This window comes from Tupaia chinensis, unplaced genomic scaffold, assembly GCF_000334495.1.
Source record: "Tupaia chinensis unplaced genomic scaffold, TupChi_1.0 Scaffold000032_1, whole genome shotgun sequence".
In the NCBI taxonomy this organism is placed as follows: Eukaryota; Metazoa; Chordata; class Mammalia; order Scandentia; family Tupaiidae; genus Tupaia; species Tupaia belangeri.
The window spans coordinates 4,062,816-4,080,621 of NW_006159462.1; the positions used below are offsets into that span (position 1 = coordinate 4,062,816).

General features: G+C 40.9%; 1 long non-coding RNA gene across 1 annotated transcript in view; it reads right to left on the minus strand.

The window, feature by feature from the left end:
• Window positions 1-9,291: 9,291 nt before the first annotated feature.
• The window catches only part of LOC102481448 (uncharacterized), a 19,537-nt gene continuing 11,022 nt past the window's right edge, over window positions 9,292-17,806 (minus strand). The window contains exon 3 of the long non-coding RNA XR_333253.2: window positions 9,292-9,699. This is a non-coding gene — a long non-coding RNA (uncharacterized LOC102481448). The remainder of the gene's footprint in view (window positions 9,700-17,806) is intronic.

Below are 17,806 nucleotides of genomic sequence, written 5' to 3' on the forward strand. Positions count from 1 at the left end.
ATGTCATATGAAAGTACCTGACTAGTTTATACCATTTAACAATAGTTAATTTCATTTACTTCCTGTCCCATAGTTTAGTTAAACTTGGGAAGAAATAAGGTTCCCAAGCCACTTCCACTGCTTTGCTCTTCACTTCCATATTTTACCCTTCGGTCTTAAAAGAACTCTTCTCCCACTGTAGCAATATAAACACATTCCATTGGGAAGAGCTGAGCTGCTCCCTGACAGGCAAAATGAAAGGAACGCTGAGGCTGAAAGCTTTTATTGAATTAAAGTGGAAGTTCAGAGGTCTAAATAACCCAGATTGCTTATCTACATGGGTGAGATTTTCCAGATAAACTCCACCCAGCACTTAACTTACATTTTTCACAATAGTGAAAGCTATGGATGCCAACTAAAATGAGAAATTGTAAAGGCAAACTTGGCCCAGTAGGGAAATATATTTTACCCTACCACATTTTTACATTTGCATACATGGCACCCTTCAAAGCCAGGAGTTTATATTTTCCCACCAAGGCTCAGCATGTGTGAAAAATGCTTTCCAAGAAATGAAGACTGGCTAAGAAGCAAATGCAAATATGGATTTGTGGGCAAACATATGCAGTTTAACCTGAACTGAGATCTCTTCTCTGTATTTTGGATGAGCTTGACAATAACCCAAGTCTCCAGATAAGAACTTTGAACCTCAAAATCTGAAAATCAATAGTATAAAGAAAGAATTGAGAAAAAAAATGTCTTCTCAATAATGAATACTCTATAATAAAACCAGGAAAAAGAGAAATTCTGTAAGAGGTAATATGCTCAAGATTGGGAATTATTTGCTAGTTCATTTTTCTATGAAAAAAGTTATCTCTGTGGCCACAAGTAATCCAAGCCTTCTGACTCCATAAAGGCAACTTCTTCCTTGGAAAAAGAAGAATATGGGCATTCTACCTCTCTGGGTGCCAGCAGGTGGCATAGTGGTTGAGGTACTGGACTCCCACATGGCCAACTATGACTCGAGTCCCAGACCTGGCAGCTTGTTTTCACTTTCCCTCTCTCTCTATGTCTCTCTCTGGTGACCACACGTGCCCTGTAGCAAATTAAAAAATAATAATAATGATAAATCAAATTAAATAAATCGGTTTTTGACAACAAGAAAAAAGAATTCTACCCTTCCGATTTCCAACTCTTAAAGGATGCTCAAAGTAAAGATATGGACAAAGAATACTGAAAGATATGGTCATATTTACCTACTACTTTCTCTTCCCACCTTCCTAAAAGTCTTTTTATAAGTTTTCAAAAATATATGCAGGTAGGGAACCAGCAGTTAGCGTAATGGCTATGTCGCTGGACTCCCACGTAGTTGACCGCGGTTCGTATCCCGGACCCGGTGGCTTAAAACTCACGCCGGGCGCATTTGCGTGCGTGCCCAAGATCCCAAGAGGAGAATGGAGGAGAAGGGATTGCGGCGTGACCATCCCCCCTGGGGGGTGATTTCTCGCTTTCTGTCTCTATGTCTCTGTCTGGTGAGCGCACGCGCCCTATAGCAAAAACCTCTCAAAAAAAAAAAATATATATATATATGCAGGTTTAGTTCTTAGAAGCTATAAGCTTATGGCATGTAACAGAACCAGAAAGCAGTAGTTTACATGGGCTGGAAAACATGGAAGATGCTGGGAAAGTGGCTACACTAGACTATCTTTCCAGGGTGCTGGACCTTGACATACATTATCTCATCCCTGAGCAACTTAGAATGATTTATGCTCAGTGGCATTCACTCCTTTTTTCTGTCTCTTCAAAAAACAAAGGAAAAAAGATGTCCAAGAAAGATTACTTAGAGATTTGAAATTTATTTAATGCATGGTTATTTGCCTACATATGGCCTAGGCCTGTGGAGTACAAACTGCCAAGTATCTTCTAAGTTCCCAGTGTGATTTTTTTGTACCTTTTTTTTTTTTAACTGACCCAATCTTTTGTTTCTGTAAAATGTAAAATTTTGGTATGATTTTAACTGATCTAGTGAGATGCTGTATAGCAAATAGGCAAGCACTGATAAACCAGCAATTTGCACATATGGATGTGAAAATCAAACAAGAAAAAAAATAGAGGTATTCTCTACTCAAGGCAGAATGTCTTTCCAGTGGTCATTTTGTTTTTAGCTTTTAGGCAAGTAACGTTTTATTTGGAACTGCCCAACATGAAAAATGACAACTGCACTTAAGAGTGGCATTGTGCCCCCAGCCCAGGGTCCTAAGAAATAAACAAACTTTTCTGTGGTGTGGCATGGTGCCAATCCATGATGGGCATGCCAGAATCCTGAATAAAGGCTGTGCTCATCAAATCGGTCTTTCCCTTATCAAGATGAGGTTTTAGGCTCTCAGATTTCAAGGATTTGTTTTGACTTTCAGTTGTCTTAGACTAGCACAAGTAGCTCTCACATGTTTTGCCTTGGGCGTTAATTAATATGGGTAAAAAACACTTCAAGGAGAAAAAAGCAAAATCAATTAACCAATAGGAGCTATTTGCTAAGTACTCACTATGTGCCAGGTACCAGGCTCAATGCTCAAAGAACACAAAAGAATAAGCAATATGGCTTCATCCTGAGTTTCTCACAGAGCTAATTAAGGACCAGAGATAAGAGATAATAACAATAAAACACAAGCTAAGCGTCAAAGTATAGTCAGGCAAGTTGGTGTTTTAAGAGTCAGAAGTGTCTGGGTCAGTTAAGAAAGGCTGAAGAAAACAAATAGGATTGAACTGAAACTGAAAAGAAGAAAGATCAGACCAGTGGAAAAAAGAAGACGGCCCTTCCTGGCAACAGGTAAACATGCAAAAATGAGTTGTGCTGAACCTCACCAAGTCATAATTAGAACTTGTACATATTCTTCTTTTCATTAAACTTAATTGAAAGCTGTTTAAATATTTATTAAATTTATATATATATATGTATACATATATATATATATAATTTACATCTTTACAATGTACAACATGGTTTTTCCCAGCATGAATCACGAATACAGTGCATGTCAGTCAAAACAAAGACATTACCATATACATAATCATCAGCAAATCATTTTTGTTTCAATTAAATGTAGTATTTGTTTTCTCCTTTATCTCCTCCCTATCATCCCCTGGTATCCCATTACCCCCTACCCCATACTATCCCTAATATCTACAGTTGCCTCCCTGCTGTTATACCTTCAGTTTCCGCTATAGAGCATAGACATTCAGTATATATTGAGCAGAGACATACAAATATTTTATTTACTAGGGCCGGCAGGTGGCATGGTGGTTAAGGGCGCTAGACTCCCACATGGCCAACTGTGGTTGGAGTCTCAGACCTGGCAGCTTGCTTGTTTTCTCTCTCTCTCTGCCTCACTCATTCTGTCTCTCTCTGGTCAAATTAACATAAATAAATAATTCTTTCTTAAAGAATTGTTTAAAGCATTAGTTTATTTAATAATGCCCATGAAAGGGAAGAAGCACTTAGATAAATCAATAATTAGGCTGAGATTGACAAAAGATGAGCAAACAACATTGTGGGTGGTAATGGGCACTGCCAGAATAGGAATGTAAGGGAAAGAAAAAATAATTACCTATTAAAAATACTAATAGAAAGAAATACAGTGCCTGTGTTGCATATTTGGTCTTAAACATAGGTTCTTTCAGAGTCCCGTTAAAGGGGAAATGTGAAAATCCTCATAGTTGCTGACAAAGTTTTTGGTAAATTCTCTGAATACTCAGCCCAAGTCATCAAGCGCTGCATCTCAAGGTCTAAAAACCTAGCTGTGGCTATAATAGGTGTTCAGTTAATACATGTTAAACTAAGTCACACTTCAAGCTGATCAAAATGTAGTCATTTGGGAGCCATAGCTTCTTCATTAAAGTCTTAATTAGCTGGCCTAGATCACTGACTGATCACTAGCTGGACAGATTATAAGCCTCTTTCATTCTCATATCCTTAGCAAATGAAGCTATAGTTCTCCTTTCAAGTATTTAGGAAAATATTAGAGAAGTATTTTCTTATAACTGCTTTTAAATCTTCACCTTCACCATGATTATAAATATACCTTTTTGGTTGACTTTTTGGACAGAGAGGATTCTGATACCCCTTATCCCACTAGGTTCCTAATGTGCTTTGTTTTGGTTTTTTTTTTTGGAGAGATTTTCACTGTAGGGCGCATGCACTCGCCAGACAGACAGAGAGAGACATAGAGACAGAAAGCGAGAAATCACCCCCCAGGGGGCATGGTCACGCTGCAATCCCTTCTCCTCTATTCTCCTCTCGGGATCTTGGGCACGCACGCACACGGGCCCGGCATGAGTTTTAAGCCACCGGGTCCGGGACACGAACTGCGGTCGACTACATGGGAGTCCAGCGACATAGCCATTACGCTAACTGCTGGTTCCCTTGTTTTGGTTTGTTTTAAGAGATATTTTTGCTATAGGGTGTGTGCACTCTCCAGAGAGACAGAGACAGAGAGACGGAAAGCAAGGACTCACCCACCAGGGAGTAGGGCCATGCCATAATCCCTTCTCCTCCATTCTCCTCTTGGGATTTTGGGCATGCACACACATGCGCCCAATGTGAGTTTTAAGTCACTGGGTTCAGGACTCAAACCACGATTGACTATGTAGGAGTCCATGGATGTAAACATTGCGCCATCTGCTGGCCCCACCTAATGTGTTTTAAAGTTCTTGTATGAGAAGAAATTAGTCTATGAGGTGGGGGCGAAGCTGATCTCGACATGTTGACTTTCATTCATTGACAAAGATATGAGATCATGAATTAGTGGTAAACTATCAGGGTGGCACTAGCTTAGAAAAGGTGTGCACAGAAATGAATTTAAGTCTGTCTCTCAAAGCAATAATTTACAATAGAAATTATACAATGTTCAAAAGAGTAATTGAGCCCATTAAAATTAAAAGAACAATGTGCATATGAACTAATGAGCAGATTTATTAGGGGAAATACACAACTGAAGTAGGAATTATTGTGCCAGCGAAGAAACTATGGAAAAGATTGCCCAATTACAAGCTGTACATTTACTCTGAGACAACCATTCTTGGTGTCCCAAAGAAACTAGCTATTCAAACCTGGTTTGGGCTGCTCAGATCCTTTCTTCTGTAAATGAAGTTACAGATTCCAAGCCTACATGTGCTACCAGTTAAAATGTGGGTCTTGCCAAAGATAAGAAAGTCAAAAGCAAAGAAGAAACTCATCTCAAGTCAATAAGCCTGCACTCATGTAACCATTCTAAGTTTCTGAGTTTTTAATGAATACATTCATGATTCATGACCTCTACTTTGTACTCTCCTGGCACAAATGTAAGCTGGGCATTATTCAATTTCCTATCTTTCATATCTCAATTGAGCAAGAGTCATGTGCAGAACCATCAGTAAAGTCCATTGCTAGGTCCCATGGATGCAATTATGAATAAGCCTTTGTTGCTACTCTTGAGATGCTTATTATAATGGAAACAAGCAAATCAAAGGTGGTCTCTCTGGCCATGGGCTTAGAACTGAAGGTGGACATTAATCAAGGCATTTAGGCCACCGATTGCAGTGCAAAAGGAACACAATGCTCTGTGATGCTGAAGCCACATGAGAAGGTCCTAGGTTCATATCCTAATGTCTCCCTGTACACCCTGAGTATGTGTATGCATGATTCTCATTGGTTAGGCTGGAGAGAGGACTGCTGTATGAAGACCCCTTTGGAAGTACATGTTCTCTCTCTCTCTCTCTCTCTCTCTCTCTCTCTCTCTCTCTCCCCCCCCCACCTCTTCTCTTTCTCTTGGAAGAAATAAACTGGGACCAGCAGTTAGCGTAATGGCTATGTCGCTGGATTCCCATGTAGTCGACCGCGGTTCGCATCCTGGACCCGGTGGCTTAAAACTCACGCCAGGCGCGTGTGCGTGCATGCCCAGGGGAGAATGGAGGAGAAGGGATTGTGGCGTGGCCATCCCCTTTGGGGGGTCATGTCCCATTTTCTGTCTCTCTGTCTCTCTCTGTCTGGCGAGCACACTCACCCTATAGCAAAAACCTCTTTAAAAAAAAAGTTATTTTAAAAAAAGACATTTAAAAGTGAAAATGGGCCAGCCCTATATAGCCTAATGGTTAAAGGAACCCAAATCCCACATGGCTGACTGTGGTTCAAACATGTGGCTTGGTGGTTTGGAAAACATATAAGACATGTATTTGTGCATGTCCAAAAACCCAGTGGGATGGAGAAATGGAGGAAAGGGGATTGCAGTATGATCATACCTCATTGGGGGAATGCTTTATCCCTCTCATTGTCTCTCTTTCTCTGGTGAACACATGCGCCCTCTGGCAATTAAAAAGAAAAAAAAAAAAAAGGAAACAAGAACAACACAAAAAGTTATGGCATGAATGAGGGAAAGGTTGAACCTTCTGGGCAAACAAACATGTATTTCTCTTTTGAGAAAATTGACTACAAAGAGTGTAGAAGGGAGTGAGTGTGAGATTGGGCAGGGAGAGGTTGAGACAGACCCACCCCCTTTCCAGTCCTGTTCAGTCTTCAGTGACTTTCCCACAGGTATTATTCTGCTGCCACTGAGAGAGTAGAAGCAGTTGGGAGACCGCCAGGATTACTGTTCATCTTTGTCTTTGTAGCCACACCCAAGCCCACAATGAGAGAACTCCCAGGCAGAGATGCCAACTTTAGACACAAAGAATAATGCAGCAGATACAGAAATAAGACTGGGGAGAAAGAGGAAAGGGCTGGTCAGATAAATAATCAGGGCAGTCTTTAACAAGGTCTGGTAATGCCTAGTTCAGAGCTTCAGGGAGTAACTGTCATCAAAGATTAAACCACCCCTGGGTTGCCTTGCAAGATAGGAGGAACACTTAAGGAACTGACTCATCAGCAGGTCACGCTGACCTTTGTTAAAACTGGAAAGAAGCCATATGACCTCTAGTTTTCTAAAATCACCAGGTCTTTCTTTTGCAGAGTTACTCCTAAAATGTAGATGGCACTCCGCTGTGTAGGTGAGGCTTTCTCAACCCTCCTTTGATCACTAGCTGAACAGAATATAAGCCTCTTTTATTCTTATATCCTTAGCAAATGAAGCAATAGTGCTCCTTTCAATTTCCATGAAAAACAAGCACTTCGGTTCTTTCAGATCTTCAAGTCATTCCACTTATTGGGCACTGCTAGCTTTTTTTTTTCCCCTTAGGAATTATTTATTTGTTATTATTATTTTTTAAACGTTTCTTTTATCATTACTATTTATACAGTCAATCACTATACATCATTTAGATTGTAAAGAGAATTTATCCAGCATGAAATACACTTCAGACCAGTCCAGTAGAGAATACTACACACAGCATCATCAACAGGTAATAAACCATTTCTGTGTTCACAAATGCCTTACTTCTCTATTTTTGCCCCAGACTTCCTTCCCTACATTCTTCCCCTCTCCCACTCTTCTTCCACTTTGTCCCCAGTGTCCACACCAATTTTTAATGTTTTTATGTCCTCCAGTCTTTCAGTCTCTGCCATACAGTGCAGACAGTCAGTAAACATTAAGTGGAGACATATAATGTCTCTCTTTCATAGCCTGACTTGCTTCACTCAACAATAAATCTTCCATATTCATCCACTTTCTACCAAATGCCAGGGTCTTGTTGCTTTTTATGGCGAATAGTATTCCATGGAGTATATGTGCCACACTTTTTCAATCCATTCATCTGTTTGTGGACATTTGGTTTGGTCTGATGTGTTAGCAATCAAGAATAATGCTGCAATAAACATAGATGTGCAAGCCCTTTTATAACTGAGCATTCTCCTGTCCCTTGGGTTGATACACAGGAGTGGAATTGCTAGATCATGAGGAACTGAATAAATAACTCTCTAAGGAAGATATATCAATAGCCAAAAAAGCATATTTAAAAAATGCTCAACATCCCTCATCATAAGAGAGATGCAAATCAAAACCGCAATGAGATATCACCTAACCCAAGTCAGAATGGCAAAGATTAAAATAATAATAAATAATAAGTGCTGGTAGGGATGTGGTGAAAGGGGAACTCTCCTATATTGTTGCTGGAAATGTAAACTGACCCAGCCACTGTGGAGAACAATATGGAGGTTACTCAAAGACCTTCAAGTTGAACTGCTAGCTTTTTAAGCCTGATGCTTATGAACCAAGGCCTGTGTTCATGATCAGTTTAGATGAAAAGATGGCTACCACACAAAGAAGACTCTTACATTCACAAGGACCCCTCCACTGCCAGTCATTCCTTTCCTATTTGTTTCTGTAAGAAGGCATGACAGATGCCATTCTAACCCTCTGATCTCACTTACCTGCATGCTCCGTACATTGGGACATTCGTCTCCCCTCTCTTCCTTCCTGACTTCCTTGGAACAGGCTGAAGGCCACAGCTGGGGCTCATAAGCATCTTGTGACCATCACTTTTACCTCATGAGACTGACCCACATTCAAGGCCATTCCAGAGGTATGAATTTGTCCCCTCATCAGTATCATAAGATCAGGGGCACTGCACTTAAATGCACTTTCTTATTGATTCTGGTAATCCATAACCTAACCTGTTATTGAAATTTCCAAACAATGTATGTAGACACCAGACCCTTGCCTTGGTGACGGGAAATCTGCATTGCTCTTCGAGTGATTTATGCATGCCTTGATGGCAAACATATATAACCACTGACCATGCAGATCACTCACTGACCAACCATCATCAGTGTATCCCTGTCCTGTATGTAAGTAAATAAATTCATGTCTATCTGTGCTGTACTTTCAAATGACTTCTTTGAGATTGGTAGACATTATGTTCACCTTGGGACTTCTGCCTTACACCCTACAAGAAGAAATGACAAATATCCTGTTACACTTCTAATCTCATTAACCTGCTCCAACTTCCTCTTTCCTCACACATTTCCACCATCTCCCCAATCACCATAGGTCCCATCCTTATTGTCGTAAGTTTCTCCAAACTAGCAAATGATGTCCCCAGCTTAAGGCTTATTAATACCTTGGCTCTCTAGGGGTACTAAGTCAATAAGTAATTCTTTTATATAAGTCCCTGTCAAGGTACTCTGAATTACAAACAAAAATATCATCATCAATATGCCCTTGCTTTCAATGAATGAACAACCTAGCAGGGATATATATATATATATATATATTATATATGTATAAAATGAGATACCATCATAATTAGTATTTGAAAGTTGCTTTGAGATTTGACAAGTATTTCCTCATTTATTATCTTGTTTAATTCTTTGGAAAATGCTGTAAGATAAGATTATTTTCAGCTCTCATTTTATAAAGGAGAGCGCTGAAGCTCATGTAGCTGAATGAGGAGATTTATCAATAATAGAGCAGCAACCCAACTTAAATCCAGAAATTCCAACCCTGAACCCTTTGCTCCTTCCTTAGTCGGGATAATGTAAGAAAAGTACAGAGAAGGTGTTACTGGAATTCGGAGGAGGAAGCACCATGGAAAACTAGAATGCTCTCAAAACCACATCACAGATGAGTCTCTCCTGGGGGCATCTGGCTGCAGAGTCTCCGGTAAGTGGTTTATCAGATAGTTGCCGCAAGTTCAGCTAACAGGTTCCTTCTCTAGAGTTGCTTCTCTGTCACACAGAAGAGCCAATGTGGTCTCACCATTATTCCCAATAGCCAAATTTATCTTCATAATTGTCAAGGTCTTAAGGTTGCCAGATTCCTGTTGAACAACAAAAGGATGGTGAATTACCACATTTCAGTAGAGAATTGAAAGGTAAAAAGAAAGGAATAGGTCCAAATGCCTTAGGATGACCTGCCCCTCTCTAATCCAGGAAACTGTGGCCTCAGAACTTCATTTTTTTCATTCAACAAATATTTAAGTCCCCATTTTATGCATGCCATTGTGCTAAAGGTTCAGGTTACAGAAGTCAACAAGTTCACCATGTGAAGCACATGCATCATGCATACATGCCTGCCTCTGAATTGTACAACACATATCTGAGACACAGTGTTTCTGAGCAATGACAGAAGCCACTGGCAAGTCATTCCCATTTAACATAACCCTGTCTATAATAGACTCCTGACAAGTTGAGTCCTGTTGTTCAGTCCATGGTGTCTATAATCCAATTCTCCAAACAAAACTTTGTTCTCAAAAATTTCCTGACCATGCACTTTGGGAATTCCTGCTTTGATGGACTTCCAAGCCCTTTGGGGCCTCCTTGGGAGGTAGCGACATCAATGTCAGATCTGTCCCTCCTCCAGCCCCAAGCAGCTTTCTCTCTGACCTTGTTGGAGAGATGGTAATCACTTATTTGAAAACCAAACCAAAACTCACCATAACCTCCCAACTGCTGATAAAAAAAAAAAAAAGTTAAAAGGCAGCTTTGTTAGATTTTTTTTTTTTTCTTCTAACATTTCCTCTCTCATCCAGGAAAGAAGTAAAGATGGAAAGGCTTCCCACTGAGCAGGAGTGGAACAGAGCTCCTCTTTCAGTCTTGTATTTTCCATCATCCAGGTAAAGTCCTTCCTGGTCTACAAGTCCCAGCAATTAGGCTATGGAAAAGTGGGCTGCTCATTGTTCAAAAGAGCCTGACTTTTCTGATTTCTCTCCTCTTTAGCATTTTGTTTTCCACATTGTTTGAGATACAAAAGCAAATGAGGTTTAAAAACAACAAGCAAAACAAACAAATAAAACACTAATGTCTCACTTTTACTCAATTTATACGGACACTCAGGTCTCTAGAGCTGACCTGCTCCTTTCTAAAAAGGAAGAAGGCAGTTCCCAATAGGTTGCTTCAGGGGGGCTTCAGGAAGGAAATTGGAAAGACTTCCAATGGAGTTACTCCTGGTTGCACAGAGGTCAAAAAATCAAAATGATAGTGTGAGCTTGGGTAAATTATTTACCCTGTCTGTATGTTCAATTCTTCTAGTTTCAAATAATATTTGAATGTATGAAGGGTCTTCAAATAGTTCATGGAAAAAGTGTATTATGAAAAAAGTTTTCAAAATAATTTTGCACCAACATTAACTTGTACATTAATCCCATTTTTCCACACCAACTTTTAAGTTCTCCTCATATCAGAAACTATTGCACTGGCTGATAACTATTATGGAACAGCTCATTCCGATAAATGCAAGAAGACAAATACAGCAAGAAAGTTTCCATGAGAATTCTGATTCTCAGGGCAGGAAAAATTTACCCAAGGGAGTCCAGGAGACTTTCGATTGCAATGCACTGAACCCTGGGAAAACATCAAAAGATTGTTTCCGAAGACATGTTTCTCAGAACTAGAATCCTCCTAAGTGCTCTGCCAAAAAGTGTTCCATGGTCACAAGTTTAGAATAGTCAACAGAGAATAGCTGCTCGACATTTCCAAGGAACATCACCATAGCAAAAACATTGAGAAGGCTCATCTTATCTCAACCCGTTTAACTCTGTTGAACCCAACCTTGTCAAAATGTCCTTGATCACAGATATTTGGGGTTTTTTTAACATATATTAATATTTCATACATGGAAACACGGCAGAAGAGCAAATAAATCTACCTTAGAAGAAGGATAGCTTCCCAAAACCGAACTTCCGCAGCATGAAACTGGCTTAAGGGTACAGCAATGTCGTTATTGTGTGACTGTCTAGAGCCTGCCAGACTGAAGTAATAGCTAATGCAGTTTTCCTTCTCTAATTGGCACTCTAAGCCTTGGCACCTGGTCCTTAATCCAAATCACAAGACCCCATCACACGCCAATAAAGTGGCCTTACCGAAGCCATTTCTCCATTTTGCACTCATCCAGCCTGCAGACTCTTTTAATATCCGCCTATGCCTATAGCCCTTCCCCAGAGACTGGTGACCATTCCTTCAGTCATATTTCATAGAAACCAATATTTGTGTAGAACGTATCAGTCTCGCTTCAGATAGGTCACAGTCAATACAAATATAACAGCCTGAAGAATCAGCTGCCACTGGAAAGTACTGTTGTTTGACAGACAGCTAAGGGAACATGCATCTGGGTAGGAAGGACTGACAACGGGAAAGCGGACTGAAACACAAACCGGACATGCCTTCCTCCTGTTCTAGAATCAGACTGTTAAAATCCCAGGAAGCTTGTCCATGCAGCCTTGAAGACTTGAAAAAAAAACTGAGGCAGAGCCCGAGGTTGCATAAGATGCCACACTAGGTGGACAGCTGTCTGTTTCCACAGTCCATTCTCAAACTAGTGTGCCGACACCTCGCCCAGCTCACCACCAGAAGAAACACAGCGCATTTTCTATTTCCATGACTTGTCACAGTTTTCAAGCACTTCCCTTGTGGTTTCTTGGTGGATGGTAGATCTGCAGCTTTTAAGAAGTCATTGTGTTTGGAACCAGCAGATGGCATAGCAGTTATGTCATTGGACTCCCACATAGCCAGCCATGGTTCTAGCCCAAGACCTAGTGTCTCGAAATCATGCTAGGCATGTGTGTGTGCATGCCCAAGATTCCAGGAAAAGTATGGAAGAGAAAGTATTATGGCATAGTCATCCCTCCTATGGGGTGATTTCTTTCTCATTTTCCCTCTTACTGTCTCTGTCACTCTCTCTTTGGTGAGCACATGCACCATAAAAAAAGCTTAAATGAAAAAAGAGCCATGAGACTTAGTTTTTCTCACCTAACAACAAGTGAGTCAAGTGACAGTTACAATGCGTTTTAGCTTTTAATTCATCTGTTCACTGAACAAAAGTTTTCTGAGCACTCCCCAAATGCCAGGCCTAAAACTGGGCTGGAGTTGACAGAGGTAGCCCTTATAGTCAAAGAGGGAGACAGATAATTGACAAGACAAATGAAATAACACATTACCAGATAAAAACCTCTTTTGGTGGACTGGATGGTGTCACAGGGGTTAATACAACACTCTGCATGACTGACTCACATGAGAAGGTTCTGGGTTTGTATCCAGAAACCTCTCTGAATGTATCGTGTGTGCACATGCCCATGATCCAGGGCTGATAAAGGCTGGAGGTGAATTGTAGTGTGAGGATTCTGTTGTAGGCACCTGTCTCTCTCTCTCTTTTTTTATAGAGGTTTTTGCTACAGGGCTCTTGCGTTCACCAGAAAGACAGAGAGAGACAGAGAGACAGAAAGCGAGAAATCACCACCTCCCCTCCCCCCTGCCCAGGGGAATGGCCACACCGCAATCCCTTCTCCTCCATTCTCCTCTCAGGATCTTGGGCACACACACACATGTGCCCAGCATGAGTTTAAGCCACCGGGTCAGAGACTCGAACCACAGTCGGCTACATGGGAGTCCAGCAACATGGCATTATGCTAACAGCTGGTCCCTCTCTATCTCTTTGTTGTTCACTCATGAAAGAAATAAAGACATTTTTTAAAAAATAAAAATTGCTTTAAATACAATAAGAACTTTTAAAAGAAAGAATGATGCTGCCCATATTGTACCATATTGCATGACAGGAAGCCACAGTTGGAATCCCCTACTGGTAGTTTTGGAACACACTGGGCACATACCCAGGTACCCAAAATCTTGACAAATTGGAAGACTAAGGGAAGGAAATAGCTGTGTGATGATACCTAACCACGGTGCTCTCTCTCTCTCTCTCTCTCTCTCTCTCCTCTCTCTCTATTTCTCCTTTTGTCTCATGTATGCACATGCACTATTCATCATGAATTTTTAAAAAGCTACAAAAGTAGTGAATAAATTAACAAATATTTTTTAAAAAGAAAAATAGAAGAGATATTTGTTATTCCGTAATTCTAGTACTCGGGAGAACTCTATAGAATGGAAATCTAAAACTTGCAGAGATATTCAGCAAGGGACCTTCAGTCACATGGCCCCCTGGGTTCCTATGTCCTAGACTAGCAACCTTCCCAGGGAGGCAATTCCCTGCTTGTCAACCAGCAGGGAAGACACACGGTTTTAAAGCTGTGTGTAGCTGTGAGCACTGTGATTTAGAGGAGAAGAAAAAAGGCAAGGAGAAAGGGAAAGGAGGAAAAAAAAAAAAAGAAAGAAAAAAATTACTAGCCAAAGAGAAAAAACCTTCTCCATCCATCTACAATCTGGCTTGGCCTGACAGCCAGCTTGAAAATCTAGGGCAGAACACAGGGGACCTCCCACCAAGAACTATGGCTGATTATTCCATTCTACAGTTTTAAAAAAGAAAAGGGGCGGGGAGGACTTCTCGGAAGTGCAAATAAGGATTGAGCTGCAGTAAAGCACACCAGGCCACCTTCCCTGAGCAACAGGGATTTTGTTCTCGGCATGGCGATGCAGTCTGACAAGACAAGTTCACTGCAGTTCACATCACCATTGAGCACAGAGGCCCAGGAGGCTCGCATCTGGGACTCGCAGCACTCACGCGTTATCACCACTACAGCTGCAGGTAATTATTAGTAATAATAATAGATAATATTTACATAGCCTGTTTCTTCTCAAGATCCCAAGACATACGACAATACCTACAAATTTAGATATGCACAGCCACTTTCAACAACCTGCTTGGGGACGGCTTTCCCGTCAGTGCAACGCAGATGACATGCAAATTATCACCAGCCACTCCATCCTGGCAACAGCTCAGAATGGAAAGCTAAGAAGAGAAATTTAAATATTAATTTAGGCTTTTTTAAACACCATGGAATTACTTCTTAGGATACATGTCATTATACATTTGTCAAAATCCATACAATGGACAACACCAAGAGCAGAGTCTAACACGCACTGTAAACTTGGGTGATGATGTGTCAATGCAGGTTATTCTGTTGTAACAAATGTGCCACTTTGGTGCAGGATGTTGGCAGTGGAGGAGGCTGTGCTTGTATGGAGGCAGGGGTATATGACAACTCTGTATTGTCAGCTCTCAAGTTTGCTGTCAATCTAAAACTGCTCTAAAAAGAAAAAGGTTATAATGTTGGGCCAGCAGGTAGCATGATAGGCTAAGGTGCTGGACTCCCACACGGCCAACCAAAGTTTGAGTCCCAGACCCGGCACCTTGCTATATCACTTTCCCTCTCTCTCATTCTCTGTCTTTCTCTGGTGAGTGTACATGTTCTATGGCAAGTTAAAAGTAAGAAGAAGAAAAAATAAAATGAAATAAGTAATTCTTTTTAAAAATAATCTTAATGTTTCTTTGTAACAGCCTCGAGTTTATTCAATATCACTCAAATGCGTTCTGCTAGAATCCCAAAGTTAGTTTAGAAATGTTTCATGAGGATTTCTTGATCCCTTCAAAAGTAGATCCTGAGATTCAAGTGTAAGTAAAATAGTTGCAAGATAAGCCTTAGAAATACTTGTCAGGGACCAGCAGATGGCATAATGGCTATGTTTCTGGACTCCCATGTAGTCAACCATGGTTCAAGTCCCAGGCCTGCTGGCTTAAACTCACACTGGGCACATGTGTGTGCGTGTCCAAGATCCTGAGAGGAGAATGGACGAGAAGGGATTGTGGTGTGACCATCCCTCCTGGGGGGTAGGGGGGTGATTTCTCGCTTTCTGTCTCTCTGTCTCTCTCTTGTCTTTCTGGCGAACACACACGCCCTATGGCAAAAATCTCCCCCCCAAAAAAGAAATACTTCTCAGGATGGGTCAATAGGTAGCATGCTAGTTTAGGCACTGGGTACTACATGACCAACTGCACAGTTTGGGTCGCAGGACTGGTGGCTCGAAAAGCATGAGGAGAAAGGATTGAAGTATAGCCATTTCCCCAGGGGGTAATTTCCACACTTTCCCTCTCTGTCTCTCTCCGGTGAGCCCACAAGCCCTATGACTGGGAACTGGGGCAGGAAAGAGAAAGAAACATTAAGACTGCTTGTTATAGGTGGTTAGCACCTGAAACTCCATCCCTCTTGGGAACTCTGGGAGACAGAATTATCCTAACCCAGGAGCAAAGAAGATGTGGCATTTATCTACCAATTCCCCCTCTCTTGTTGGTGGAAACTGTTTCTGAGCTATCATCTCCCTAGAACCTCCAGCTTGTCACATAGACCAAGAGCATTTTTGCAGCAAGGGGGAAAATGTCCATAAGCAGAGAGCACAGGTATTCCCAGTAAGGGCAGCCCCTCCGTATAAGCCAACACCAGTGGGGATGTGGGCAGGGCACTGATAGAACCCACTGCTCGGTTCAGGTCCCAAATCATATCAGCCACTATACCTACTCCTGTGAATTAACTGAGCAGAGAGACTAAGCTGTTGGTAAACAACAGGAGGGTCAGCTCCTTTCTAACTGGCTAGCCCATTTTCTGTTGCTGTAACAGAATGCCTGTGGTTGGGTAATTTATAAAGAATAGAGGTTTATTTAGCTCATAGTTCTGAAGCTTGAGAAATCCAGGGTCTGACATTCGGTGAGGGCTTTTGTACTCTCATTCAACTGGAGGTTAAGTTCCTAACACATAAACTCTTAAAGGACATATTCAAACCTCACGTCAACTTTTAGAGAAGGAAAAAAAGACAGCTGAAATTGCAGCCATCAAAATAAGTATTCCTATTTACATAGGCACATATTGTCATACTTACCCCCCCTCAAAAAAAAAGGTGGTATGTTATTTGTTTTGCTAATTAACAGAGACCACTGGCAAATAATTAATCTTACCCTGTGACTAGAGCAGTGCTTGGCAGCACCATGCACTGAAATCCTTACCATGGAAATATCTGGATATGTTTAAAGCAGTTCAGATTTCTAGGAGATATGTGAGCCGCCATGGTGGCACATAAGGAGATCGGTCTCGTGATGTCCCCTTAAAACAACCGTTCCCTTCAAGGAGGGAAACAGTAATGTAAAACATATTTTTTTGTGTGTGCTGTGAAGTTTTAAAGAACTGTGGTAACCACAACAACCGAGCCTCTTCTCTTCATTAATATTCTAGTTAAATGTATACCAGTGACAAGCTACCCCACTTTACAATGTCCTGGGACAATTTTTTTTTTTTTTAATTCTCACATTGTCTACTCCAATGACTGTATGTTGAGCAGGGGAAAACAAAGCAAGGTTTTTTTGTTATTAAGGACGTAATAAAGCAGTTTTTAAAAGACAGTTTTTATTTACAATATACATTTATTTTAAAGTCTTAAGGTCCTACATTGAAGGGCCCCTATATACAAGGGTAAAGATAAAATCTGAGCTTGAGGAGCCAGCAGGTGGCGTGTTGGTTAAAGTGTTGGACTCCCCCATGGCCAGCCCAAAAATCCCAGGAGGAGAATGGAGGAGAACAGATTATTGGCATAGCCATCCCTCCCCCACCCCCCAAGGATTATTTCTCACTTTCCTTCTTCTCACTTTCTCTCCCTGGCAAGTGCATGCACCCTGTGGCAGAAACATACAAACAAACAAAAAGATTCAAGGTTGAATGTAAAAAGTAAAAGATGGCATAAAACTGTCCTAGAAGCTCTTCTATTAAAAACACACACACACAACTTTTTCTACCTCTTCCTCTCCCATTTCTCTACCCAACCCACAAGGCTGATGTATAAATAAGAAACTTTGACAAGTCGAGAAAAGCAAATGCTGTTTAAGAAATGGTAGCCAATGTTGAATAGCCTAGAGAAAGAAAGAGACTTGAAAATTAGCATGGAATACGACTCTTTATGCAATTAGACATATCTGGGTTTCTAAACTGCAGTTCGTACAAGTGTACAAGTTCTCAGTGAAGAAATGCATTTCAGCAGGTTCAGCAGTTTTGTGTTCTTTTATCACTAACTTGATGGAATCATTTCCAACTTTGATAAAGAACACTCTGCTCTCATTTAAAGATTTTAATTTGTGCATTGCATTAAGAGGTTGTTTTGTGGTTTTTATTTTCTACTGTCGAGGCCAAGGATTCAGAAGGAAATAAACAGGGGCCC